This window comes from Mesoplodon bidens (assembly GCF_964165515.1).
Source record: "Mesoplodon bidens genome assembly, chromosome: 1".
Classification (NCBI taxonomy): domain Eukaryota; kingdom Metazoa; phylum Chordata; class Mammalia; order Artiodactyla; family Ziphiidae; genus Mesoplodon; species Mesoplodon bidens.
Window position 1 is genome coordinate 116,209,927 of NC_138176.1, and position 13,214 is coordinate 116,223,140.

Below are 13,214 nucleotides of genomic sequence, written 5' to 3' on the forward strand. Positions count from 1 at the left end.
AGTGTTATACATTTAGGCTTTGCATTTAGGTTTTTAATCCACTTTGAGTTTATTTTTCTGCATGGTGTTACGAAGTGTTCTAATTTCATTCTTTTACATGTAGCTTTCCAGTTTTCCCAGCACCACTTATTGAAGAGGCTGTCTTTTCTCCATTGTATATGCTTGCCTCCTTTATCAAAGATAAGGTGACCATATGTACATGGGTTTATCTCTGGGCTTTCTATCCTGTTCCATTGATTTATTTTCTGCCAGTACCATACTGTCTTGATGACTGTAGCTTTGTAGTATAGTCTGAACTCAGGGAGCCTGATTTCTCCAGATCCGTTTTGCTTTCTAATGATTGCATTGGATATTCGGGTTCTTTTGTGTTTCCATACAAATTGTGAAATTTTTTGTTCTAGTTCTGTGAAAAATGCCAGTGGTAGTTTGATAGGGATTGCATTGAATCTGTAGATTGCATTGGGTAGTAGAGTCATTTTCACAATATTGATTCTTCCAATCCAAGAACATGGTATATCTCCCCATCTATTTGTATCATCTTTAATTTCTTTCATCAGTGTCATAGTTTTCTGCATACAGGTCTTTTGTTTACTTAGGTAGGTTTATTCCTAAGTATTTTATTCTTTTTGTTGCAGTGGTAAATAGGAGTGTTTCCTTAACTTCCCTTTCAGATTTTTCATTTTAGTGAATAGGAATGCAAGAGATTTCTGTGCATTAATTTTGTATCCTGCTCCTTTACCAAATTCATTGATTAGCTCTAGTAGTTTTCTGGTGGCATTTTTAGGACTCTCTGTGTATAATATCATGTCATCTGCAAACAGTGACAATTTCACTTCTTCCTTTCTAATTTGGATTCCTTTTATTACTTTTTCTTTTCTCATTGTTGTGGCTAAAACTTCTAAAACTATGCTGAATAATAGTGGTGAGAGTGGGCAACCTTGTCTTGTTTCTGATCTTAGAGGAAATGCTTTCAGTTTTTCACCATTGAGAATGATGTTGGCTATGGGTTTCTCATATACGGCCTTCACTATGTTGAGGTAGCTTCTCTCTATGCCTACTTTTTGGAGAGTTTTTATCATAAATGGGTGTTGAATTTTGTCAAAACTTTTTCTGAATCGACTGAGATTTTCATATCCTTCAGTTGTTAATATGGTGTATAACATTGATTGAACTGCATATATTGAAGAATCCTTGCATTTCTGGGATCAACCCTATTTGATCATGGTGTATGATCCTTTTAATGTGTTGTTGGATTTTGTTTGCTAGTATTTTGTTGAGGATTTTTGCATCTATGTTCATCAGAGATATTGGCCTGCAGTTTTCTTATTTTGTGACACCTTTGTCTGGTTTCGGTATCAGGGAGACAGTGGCCTCATTGAATGAGTTTAGGAGTGTTCCTTCCTCTGCTATATTTTGGAAGACTTTGAGAAGGATAGGTGTGAGCTCTTCTGTAATTGTTTGATAGAATTCGCCTGTGAAGTCATCTGGTCCTGGGCTTTTGTTTGTTGGAAGATTTTTAATCACAGTTTCAATTTCAGTGCTTGTGATTGGTCTGTTTATATTTTCTATTTCTTCCTGGTTCAGTCTCAGAAGGTTGTGCTTTTCTAAGAGTTTGTCCGTTTCTTCCATGTTGTCCATTTTAGTGGCATAGCGTTGCTTGTAATAATCTCTTGTGATGCTTTGTATTTCTGCAGTGTCAGTTCTTACTTCTTTCTCAGTTCTTATTCTTTTGATTTGATTCTCCTCTCTTTTTTTCTTGATGAGTCTGGCTAATGGTTTATCAATTTTGTTTATCTTCTCAAAGCACCAGCTTTTAGTTTTATTGATCATTGCTATCGTTTCCTTTATTTCTTTTTCATTTATTTTTGATCTAATCTCTATGATTTCTTTCCTTCTGCTAACTTAGGGGTTTTTTTGTTATTCTTTCTCTATTTGCTTTAGGTGTAAGGTTCGATTGTTTATTTGAGATTTTTCTTGTTTCCTGAGGTTGGACTGTATTGTTATAAACTTCCATGTTAGAACTGCTTTTGCTGCATCCCATAGGTTTTGGGTCATCATGTTTTCACTGTCATTTGTTTCTAGGTATTTTTGATTTCTTCTTTGATATCTTCAGAGATATCCTGCTTATTTAGTAGCATATTGTTCAGCCTCCATATGTTTATATTTTTTACAATTTCTTTCCTGTAACTGATATCTAGTCTCATAGCACTGTGGTCGGAATAGATACTTGATATGATACTTGATAAGATCTATCCTGAAGAATATTCCATGAGCACTTGAAAAGAAGTGTATTCTGTTGTTTTGGGATGGAATGTACTATAAATATCAATTAAGTCCATTCTGTTTAATGTATCATTTAAAGCTTGTATTTCCTTATTTATTTTCATTTTGGTTGATCTGTCCATTGGTGAAAGTAGGGTGTTAAAGGCTCCTACTATGATTGTGTTACTGTCAATTTCCCCTTTTATGGCTGTTAGCATTTGCCTTATTGATTAAGGTGCTCCTATGTTGGGTGCATAAATATTTACAGTTGTTATTTCTTCTTCTTGGATTGATCCCTTGATCATTATGTAGTGTCCTACTTTGTCTCTTGTAATAGTCTTTACTTAAAGTCTATTTTGTCTGATATGAGAATTGCTACTCCAGCTTTCTTTTGATTTCCATTTGCATGGAATATCTTTTTCCACTCCCTCACTTTCAGTGTGTTTGTGTCCCTAGGTCTGAAGTGGGTCTCTTGTAGATAGCATAGGTATGGGTCTTGTTTCTGTATCCATTAAGCCAGTCTATGTCTTTTGGTTGGAGCATTTAATTCATTTATATTTAAGGTAATTATAAATACGCATGTTCCTATTACTATTTTCTTAATTGTTTTGGGTTTGTTTTTGTAGGTCTGTTCCCTCTTTTGTGTTTCCTGCCTAGAGAAGTTCCTTTAGCATTTGTGGCAAAGCTGGTTTTGTGGTGAATTCTCTTAACTTTTGCTTATCTGTAAAGGTTTTAATTTCTCTGTCGAATCTGAATGGGATCCTTGCTGGGTAGAGCAATCTTGGTTGTAGGTTTTTCCCTTTCATCACTTTAAATATGTCCTGCCACTCCCTTTTGGCTTGCAGAGTTTCTGCTGAAAGATCAGCTGTTAACTTTATGGGTATTCCGTTGTATGTTATTTGTTGCTTTTCCCTTGCTTTCATATTTTTTCTTTGTATTTAATTTTTGATAGTTTGATTATGTGTCTTGGCGTGTTTCTCTTTGGGTTTATCCTGTATGGTACTCTCTGTGCTTCCTGGACTTGACTGACCATTTCCTTTCCCTTGTTAGGAAATTTTTCGACTATATTGGCTTCAAATATTTTCTCAGACCCTTTCTTTTTCTTTTCTTCTTCTGGGACCCATATAATTTGAATGTTGATTCTTTTAATGTTGTCCCAGAGGTCTCTGAGACTGTCCTCAATTCTTTTCATTCTTTTTTCTTTATTCTGCTCCCTGGCAGTTATTTCCACCATTTTATCTTCCAGATCACTTATCCGTTCTTCTGCCTCAGTTATTCTGCTATTGATACAGTATTTTTAATTTCAGTAATTGTGCTGTTCATCACTGTTTGTTTGCTCCTAGTTCTTCTAGATCCTTGTTAAATGTTTCTTGTATTTTCTCCATTCTGTTTCCAAGATTTTTGATCATCTTTACTGTCATTACTCTGAATTATTTTTCAGGTAGGTTGTCGAATTTGTCTTCATTTATTTGGTCTTGTATGTTTTTACCTTGCTTCTTTGTCTGTAACATATATTTTTGTTGTTTCATTTTATTTTTTTCATGGGTGGTGCTGTATTCCTGTCTTACTGGTTGTTTGGCCTGAGACGTCCAGCACTGGAGTTTGCAGGCAGTTGGATAGAGCTGGGTTTTGGTGCTGAGGTGAGGACCTCTGGGAAGCCTCACTCCAATTGATATTCCCTGGGGTTTGGAGGTTCTCCATTAGTCCAGTGGTTTGGACTCCTAGCTCCCACCACAGGAGTTCAGGCCTGACCTCTGGGCTGGGAACCAAGATCCCGCAAGCTTCATGGCACAGTTTAAAAAAAAAAGAAGAATGAAAGGAGCAGTACAATATCAAAGAATAAAAAACAACATAAAATTAGAAAGATAAAAATATATTAGGAAAAGTATAACTATAACTGAAACAACTGCAAGAAGGTAAAATAAAAGCACCACAGAAAAAAGTAATAAAAGGGGTAGGGAGGCCAAAAGGAGAGAACAATCACAAAGTATAAAAATAAAATATAATTAGAAAAATAAAAGATTAGGAAAAATAAAAATATAAAAGAATCAACAACAATGAATCAACAGTGTAAAACAGAACCCCAACCTAAAAGAGGAAAAAAAGAAAGCCTTGGCTCTGGAGGCGGAGTTCAGACGGGTGTGGAACTTAGGGGTGGGTTTTTGTGTGGGGCAGGACCTAGGCAGGTGGGGAGGTGACGTTCAAGCGTGGGGCGGGCCCTCTGCTTAGGACCTGCACAGAAGGGTAGAGGCAGTACGTCGAAAGGAGGACCTCTGGAGTGTGGAGTTCTGGAGTTTGGAGGTAGAGCCCTGGGTGAGGGTGTGTGGGTGGGATTTACACCCAGCTTGTTGGAGGGGGTCTCAGAGGGCGTCTCCAAGTGTAGAGATGGGGCCCTGGGTGGGGTGTAGGGGAGAGGCTTGGGTTCTGCACAGCAGGAGGGAGCCTCCAAGGGCAGAGGATTAGGCCCTGGAGCCTAACAGGCTCCCCCATGCCTAAGTGGACAGGCAAAGTACTGCCCCCATTCCCTTCCGTTCCTTCATGCTCCTTCCCCACTGTCTCCCCCAGGGTCTCCCACATTGCTCCTGGACCCCTAACCGTGGGTGTGTCCCACTGTGTGTAGGAACTCCTTCCGTCCCCCAGCCGCCCCTCAGGAGTGCTGGTCCCAGAGGTCTGGCCTTTACTTTTGCTCCCCCTTCCCTCCCTCCCTCTCCCTCAGGACCTGCACAGCTGGCGGAGGCCTAGGTTGGCAGAGGATCAGGCCTGGGTTCTCATCAGGTTCCTGGGGCCCAAGTGGGCAGGGGAAACCTGGCCACGCTCCCTTTTGATCCTCTGCCCTCCCAGTGGTTTCCTAATTTCCCCCTTCGGGCGTAGGATCCCTTCACCTCCCCCAGCCGCCCCTCAGGAGCGCAAGTTCCGTCCGGCCTCCACTTCTCCTCCCCCTTCACTCCCCCCAAGCCCCATGTCCTACCCAGTCGCTGGGGGTTCCTCCCATCCCCTTAGGTGCCCGTGTCCCCCACGGGTGCCTGGCAGGTGCCCTAGTTGTGAGGAGATGGGAATTCCATGTCCTCCTAGTATGCCATCTTGACTCTGTCAGTTACCACTTCTTATTCATCCATTTATCTGTTGGTGGGCACATAGGCTGCTTCCCTATCTTGGCTATTGTAAATAATGCTGCAATGAACATAGGCGTGCAGATATTTTTTTGAATTAGCATTTCCATTTTCTTCAGATAAATATCCAGGAGTGGAATTGCTGGATTGTACAGTAGTTCTATTTTTAAATTTTTTAGGAATTTCCATACTGTTTTCCACAGTGGCTTCACCAGTTTACATTCCCATTAACAGTGCATGAGGGTTCCCTTTTCTCCACATCCTGTCTGACACTTGTTATTTGTTGTCTTCCTGAAAATAGCCATTCTGACAGGTGTGAGATGATATTTCATTGTGGTTTTGATTTGCATTTCTCTGATGATTAGTGATGTTGAACATCTTTTCATGTCTGTTAGCCATCTCAAAATACAAGTTATTTTAAACAAAAATATGTTAACATATAATGGATGTATTACTGCTATTTTAAGTGAATTAATACTTAAGATTTTTCTCAGTTTTAATTTGTAATGTGGTAAATATTAGTAGAAATAACCCATACAAACAAAGCCTCTTTGACATGCTCAATAACTTTTAAAAATATAAAGGAGTCATGAGTCAAAAAATTTGGGAATCATTATTGTACATTAACAGATTAAAACTGAGAAATTAAACTTCTCAAAAGATACAGAAAATGCATCTTATAAAATTAAACATATTTTCTGATAAAGCAGGAATTATTCTTAATAATCTTCATCACAGATTTATTCAAACTATATTCAGATGTAGAAAGAAAAGTTTCTACCTGACTGAATAATCTGAAAAATTACACTTTCAAATCAATAATAATTTGGTCTTTTCAAGTTTAATGGTCTTTTTTGTTTTCATTTAAATAGTCAATATATGTAGTAGCCAAGGTTTAGATTCCTATTTGTTGCTGAATTTAAAAGTCTTTTTAGAGATTCCCTCCCCTGAATTAAATGCTTTCAGAATGCCACTTCTTTCTTCTCTTCAAAGAGCATCTGGGGATTGAGGATGTCCACTCCATCTTTATGAAAGCACAGAAGATCTGTGCTTGGATGCATATGGTGTCTTAAAAATTCACTTTCTGCTACAGTTTCCATCTGGACTGTTATCTGGGTTGGCAACTCTCAAGTGTCATATTGATAGGTTCCACTGGGAATTTTGAATTATATTGGGATACAATATCTGAGTGAATGCCTTGGCCATTTTCACATGCTTTCTGTTCTCTGACTAGTCCTCTAGGTGTCCACAGACCCTTTCAGAACTTATGCTTTTTTTTCATTCGGGTCAGCAGTGAATTGCCTCACAACGGAGGCAGAGTGCACAAGCCCAGGGGCTTTGGACTCTGCAATATTCTTCAACATTTATTCGGGAGTTTTTATTTTTATAAATTTTTTATTGGAGTATAGTTGATTTACAATGTTGTGTTAGTTTCAGGTGTACAGCAAAGTGAACCAGTTATATGTATACATATATCCACTTTTTTTTTTTAGGTTCTTTTCCCATATAGGCCACTAGAGTTTTGAGTAGAGTTCCCTGGGCTATACAGTAGATCCTTATTAGTTATTTATTTTATACATAGTAGTGTGTATATGTCAATCCTAATCTCCCAATCTATCATTCCCCCCTTTTCCCCCGGTATTCAGTTTTTAAAGCAACACTTCCTCATCAATGATCAGTGTGAAGGAGTGGATAGAGGAAACCAAAACCTGGCATATTAATCACTGTCCTACTGTTGTCTCCCTTCTACACTCACTCCCCATCTCTTGGGAACAGAGGGACAAGCTTTACTCCCCTTCCAGTTTTACTGGGACCACCCTTGACTTCCTGCTCTTCCTTCTTGATTCCATTTTCCCTGATAAGCTCTCATACTAATAAGAGAAAACAAATCAGAACTTACAATATTTCAAAAATTATATATCTATTATGTTTATATTTTTATATAACCTGAGAAGAGATGAAGAGATATCTTCAAAAATCTATAGCAAACTTTATACCAAATAATACTAATCATTATACCAAATAATAAAATGTTAAAAACATTTATAGGAAGGTCAAGAACAAAACATGGATGTTCAATATCATCTGTAATATTCAATGTCTGCCTGCAGTTCTTACATAACACTCTGAGACATTAAAAAAAAGAGGTGTAAATAAAATGGAAGAGACATAACAGATATATTTACACTAATGTTATGGCCAATTTGGAAAAACCAAGAGAATTATCGGTCACATTGGTATTGAATAAATGTGTAAGAATTTTTAGTAAGGTTGTCTGCTGTAAAATAAATATGAGAACGTCAGTAGCTTCAGAATGCCTTTAAAAAGCAAGTAAATTAAAATAAAGTTCACAGTAGCAATACATCAGCTCAAGTGAGAACTTTCCTGTTCACTCTTTTATTTCTCCCTTCCCTCTCCTTTCTCAGAAACTACAATTAACACAGGAGAGGAAAAACAAGTAAAGAAAGAAGAAGCCAGAAGTCAAAGAGGAGACCTTTGCTGATCAAATAATCCCTTCCTGCAGTACCTATCTGGGAATGGCAGATATACTTAAAATTAATTTCAAAGCTTTCATTATATAATGGTGCCAGACAATTTAATTTGTGAAATGAGATGATGTCTTAATTTATAATGTAAAAACATGACATGTGATTACAAAAATCCTGACACCACCTGAGCTTTCATGCAAGGCAATGGAAAAAAATTCTACTGAATGTGCCTTAAAGAAACATGGAAAACAAAACTAAGTTGCTTTGTAATTTCATCTATGAGTAATGCTAGTTCAACTTACTGGTTATGTTATTTCATAAAAGTATATGTCTTTTACTGTCTGACTTTATTCAATCATAAAATAGGTTATGTAGAACATATTTTACATAAGTAAGTCATCAAATCATGGATCTTTGCTTTGGCAAATGTCAGGAAAATTTGGAAATAATTTTTAAAAACTGTAAACTTCTGATATCAAAATATACATGTGCATGTGTACTAACTAGAAGGAACTGCAAGTACTTTTGCAATGTATCAATAATACAGATTATTTTAAATAATAAAAGAGTAGTTGTAATAGGAAACCATAAACTTTTACATCTTTAAGATACTTACACTATTTATTATATATACCTATAAAATCTTATCTTGTAACATGAAGCCCAATGGCCATGAACCCTGTCAAACCTTTTTCCTAAGCCTCAAATTAGAATTATTTGCTTCCTCTTTGTGTGCTCCCCTTGTTCCTCTTAAATAATGCCTGTATTTTGGGGTATTGCAGGGGGGTCAGCTCTCTCTCCTGTTAGATTAGGCTCCTTAAGAACAGGACTAATGTCCTCTTAATTTTTGTATTCTCTTTGCTTCATATATTCTAGATACCTATTAGAAAAGTAATGCATAATAATTCTGTTAAAAGAAATATTAATATATAACTTAGAATTCTCAGTCATGAATTTTTTTACTATTATGAATGTTTATGATGTTTTTCTAAATTTACTATTTTCCTTTTGCTATTTATTACATTGTTAATCATTGTTACATTACATGATTATACATGACCTATGCTTACAAATCCTCAAGAATGATTCCTTTGGCTTCTATCTTCAAATAGTTAAATTTACATGAACCAAGCAAACTATTATAAAATGTATATTAAAAATTATGATCCATTTGAGTGACATTGCTATTATACATATTATAATAAAATATTATGTAATTTTATTTTCTGACACTAAATAATGGAAATTTAAAGACATTTGCCTGTCATGCTATGAAAAATGAGAAAAGATTTACTTTGAAAAAGTAAAACAGCCATAAATCTGTGTAATGGTTGATAACAGCCGATATTTTAAAGAAAACAAGATAGTGGCTTAATATATTCCAACTGAATTTTAAATTTTATAAATAAAATATAAGTAGCTAGGAAAGAAACTCATATTTCAAAGGGAAAATAAAACACAGTAAATCTAAGGCAGAAGCAAACTAAAAAACATGATGAAGATCTCTGGAAGGTATTCTACAATTTCATAGTATACCCTGAAATGATCTACATACAATCTGTCTGATAATGACATTTATTGCCCCAATTTAGCATAATATAAGAAATACAAATGGCATATTTACCTTATTTTCCTCCTTTTAAAAATTTTCCTCTTTTTAAAAATGTCTATGTCTCCTTCTTGGAATGTGAAATTTACAATGTGTATACGACACACTGTATTTACAACCTTACCTTCCCCTTCCTTCTACTTTTCATCCACCTATTTGTTCTCTTTCTTTTCTTTTTTTTAACCTCTGTCTTTTTCTTAATGAAACCCTGTTTCTTGCCTCCTTTGGCCTTTACAGTGCAGGGTAGATATGCCCATCTCAAGTCCAGGAATAGGTTTTGATTGATTTAAGTCAATCATAATGGTTCTATTCCCTTTATCAATGATTGGTTTAATGATGCTACGGGTCACAATTTTGGCTAATGAGAACAAAGAGAAACTTCTGAAGGGCTTCTAGGAAATGTGTCCTTGCTCTTATTGATTATGGGAGAGTCCCTTTTATAACCCTGGATTATAGGGGCTAAAAGATATTTTGACACAGATGAACCAGCCTAAGATAATATAACATAAGCTAGCAAAGCAAAAACATTTGAAAATCTGGGTCCCTGAAGCCATTATTGAACCATGATGTCTCCATCAGTTTGGGCTGCTATAAGAGAATACCATAGACTGGGTGACAAAAACATTTATTTCTCAGAGTTCTGAAGGCTATAAGTCTGGTGGGGGCCCTCTTCCTGGTTTGCAGATAGTTGTTTTCCTGTTGTATCCTCCCATGGTAGAGAAAGAGAGAATGGAAACAAGCTCTCTCATGTCTCTTCCTGTAAGGGCACTAATCCCATCAAGAGGGCTCCAATCTCCTGACCTAATTACCTCCAAAAGCCTGCATCTCCAAATACCATTACACTGGGGATTAGGGTTTCAACATATGAATTTTAGGGGAACACAAACACACAGTCCATAGCACATGGGTTCAACATGTTCTGGAGCTCCCCTAACCTGGACTTCTTTCATGAGACAATAGGTTTCTTTGTTGTACAGACAAATTTGAATCATAGCATTAAATAATTGAAAAATGCTATAGGATATAAAACAGAAACATCACAGGTGATAACACTTTTGAAGACTGATGCAGTAATTCTCTGAATGTACCAATATTGTGATTTTTTGTACCCCTCTTCATTGAGACTCCTTTGAAATCCATCATGCATTAAGAATGCTTCTTTTTTTCTTGGTAATTTCCACATTTTCTTGGTGAAATTAACATTTCCCATTTTTAACCTTTTCTTAAAGGTGAGGTATAGTAATACATTCTGTGCCTTAAAGGTAAGGAGAACACACTTGCACAACTCAGTGGTCAACAAAGTAAATGATAATGTAAACACAACTCAAATCAAATAAGAGAAGAACTCTGGAAGCTGCCTGCATACCTCTCCCCAGTTACAATCCTGACTTCTAATACCACAGATTAGCTTTGCTTGTTTTGGAACTTGTCATAAAAGGACTCATAAAGGATATATTATTTTTATTAGATCATTTCTTTTATATAGAGTATGTTTCTAAAATCCATGTATTTTTGTAAGTAGCTACTAATTACTCATTTTTTGGCTATATGGAATTCTGTTTAATGAATATATCACCATCTACCATCAATTTTAATATTATTTATAATATTATATATATATAAGTATTATTATTAATTTATTAAAAGTTATTAAAAATGTGAAAATGTAAGCCACAAACCATGGAAGGTACATGAAATATATAAAACAGACTGAGCTCTCACATCCAGAATACATAAAGAATCCCTAGAATTAAGTAAGATAAAGACAGAAAAACAAGTAATAAAATGAGTGAGAAATTCACAAGTGCTGTACAATGGAAGACACCTAAGTCTCCAATAAAAACCTGCCAAGATTATTTTTATTAGTAGTAGTCATAAAAATACATATTAAAGCATAATTAAATTCCACTACACATTACATTCCTGAGAACTGCAAGAAAAAAAAAGACAACACCAAGTATTAGCAAACAAGTGGAGCAACAGGAAATTTTAGACTGTGCCATTAGGGTTGGGAATTAGATCAATATTTTAGAAAATATTTTTCTTGCTCTTACAAACTTGACCATATGCATTTTCTGACATGAAAATTTCATGCATAGGTATACCTTTACCTGGTGGCCATCTGTTTCGAGGGACATGTGCTTGAATACTTTTAGTAGAATCAATCTGATTGGTCCATAAAACTGGAAAGTACTTTTTAAAAATCATTCGAATGTGTGCTTTAATATCATTCAAGTTTCTATATCAGTTCAGTTGTGTGGGTGGTGTAATAATTTACAAACGACTGAGCACTAAAGAATGGAGAAAAATAAGGAATAAGAGTTTAGTGTTGAACCTTGACAGAAATTCCCTGTAAGTCTATTGTGTTCAAAATCCAAGAACACTAAACCTAGCTATATCAATTATAGAATCCATTCTTATGTTTATTGAGCTAACTCTCATTCTCCACAACAATTTTTCACACCCTCTCGACTATTCTCAAGCCTAATGTAGCAGCCATGGATGTGTATTGCTCAGCTCTCCCTTCAAGAGAGACCCAATGGGAGCAATGTAGTTGGTTTACTGACTCCAGCTGCCAAAACTTTGAATCCATCAGAGCATTCAGGATGGATATATTTCTCCCTGGGCTGCTCCCAGCCAATGATTGTGCATGGCAGAGAGAACAGAGCACTGTTTCTGTCTGACAAAGGACTCTTTAAATGTAGACTCTTTGCCCCATCAGACTGGTCGAAAATTTCTCAGAAGTGCACTGTAGTCTGTCACATCTCCTATTCAATCATCTTTATTTTCCTATTTCCTTTAATTGTTGTAAGACCTTCATTTGGTCTAAAAACTCCCATTGCTTACTGCTACTACTTCTGTCCTTTGCCCCCTGCATTGACTTTTCCTCAAATAAATCTTTTGCACATCCAATTCCACCTTGGTGTTTGTTTTCAAGAGGACTTGAACCAGCATGTCTAATAACCTATGCCTTCTCCAAAAACTCTCAAAAGTATTATCTCACTGTCTTACCTTACAGAGATTCTAAAATCAAACTTACATTTTTATCAATTAATTCTTACTTCCAGATTATTAAATAAAAGTTGATCTTCTGCTTTAGATTGAAGGTGACTGAAAATTATTCGCCACTTTCCAATGAGTAGTGAAATCTAATTTTTATGCCCTTAAAACTGAACCGGACCTTCTGAGACCAGATCACATGGAGCCTTGCAGATTTCAACCAAGTCTCTTAGAACACTCCTTCGGGGAGGCCTGGGGCACTATGTAAGAAGTTAGATTACCCTGAGACTAGAAATAAATCACATACTGGCCTCTGATCCATAACCCCAGCCTTCTGGTCATTTCCACCAAGGCACAAGGCATGAAGGAAGTAATCTTGGATGGTCTAGACCCACCCATCTATGAACAATCTCTCAATGGCACATGGTACAGAAGTGCCCAGCTAAGCTTGCCCTAAATTCCAGACCCTCAAAATCTTAAGCTGTAAGTAGATACAGTGAAATTATCATTGCTAAGTTTCAGAATAATTTATTATACAACAATGGATAACATGAACACTCTTTCCTCTCTGTGGGCCATTTCTCAACCTTGTATTCTGTCCTTATCCATATTGTTTTGTGAAGGATATAGAGCTATGGTTTGTCTCCTTTGCCTCTAATATCCAAGTCCACACTCTCTTATGATACCATTTTAATATGCTTAAATCTTAAAAACACGGACTTTGTGGACTAGACCTTTTTTTTT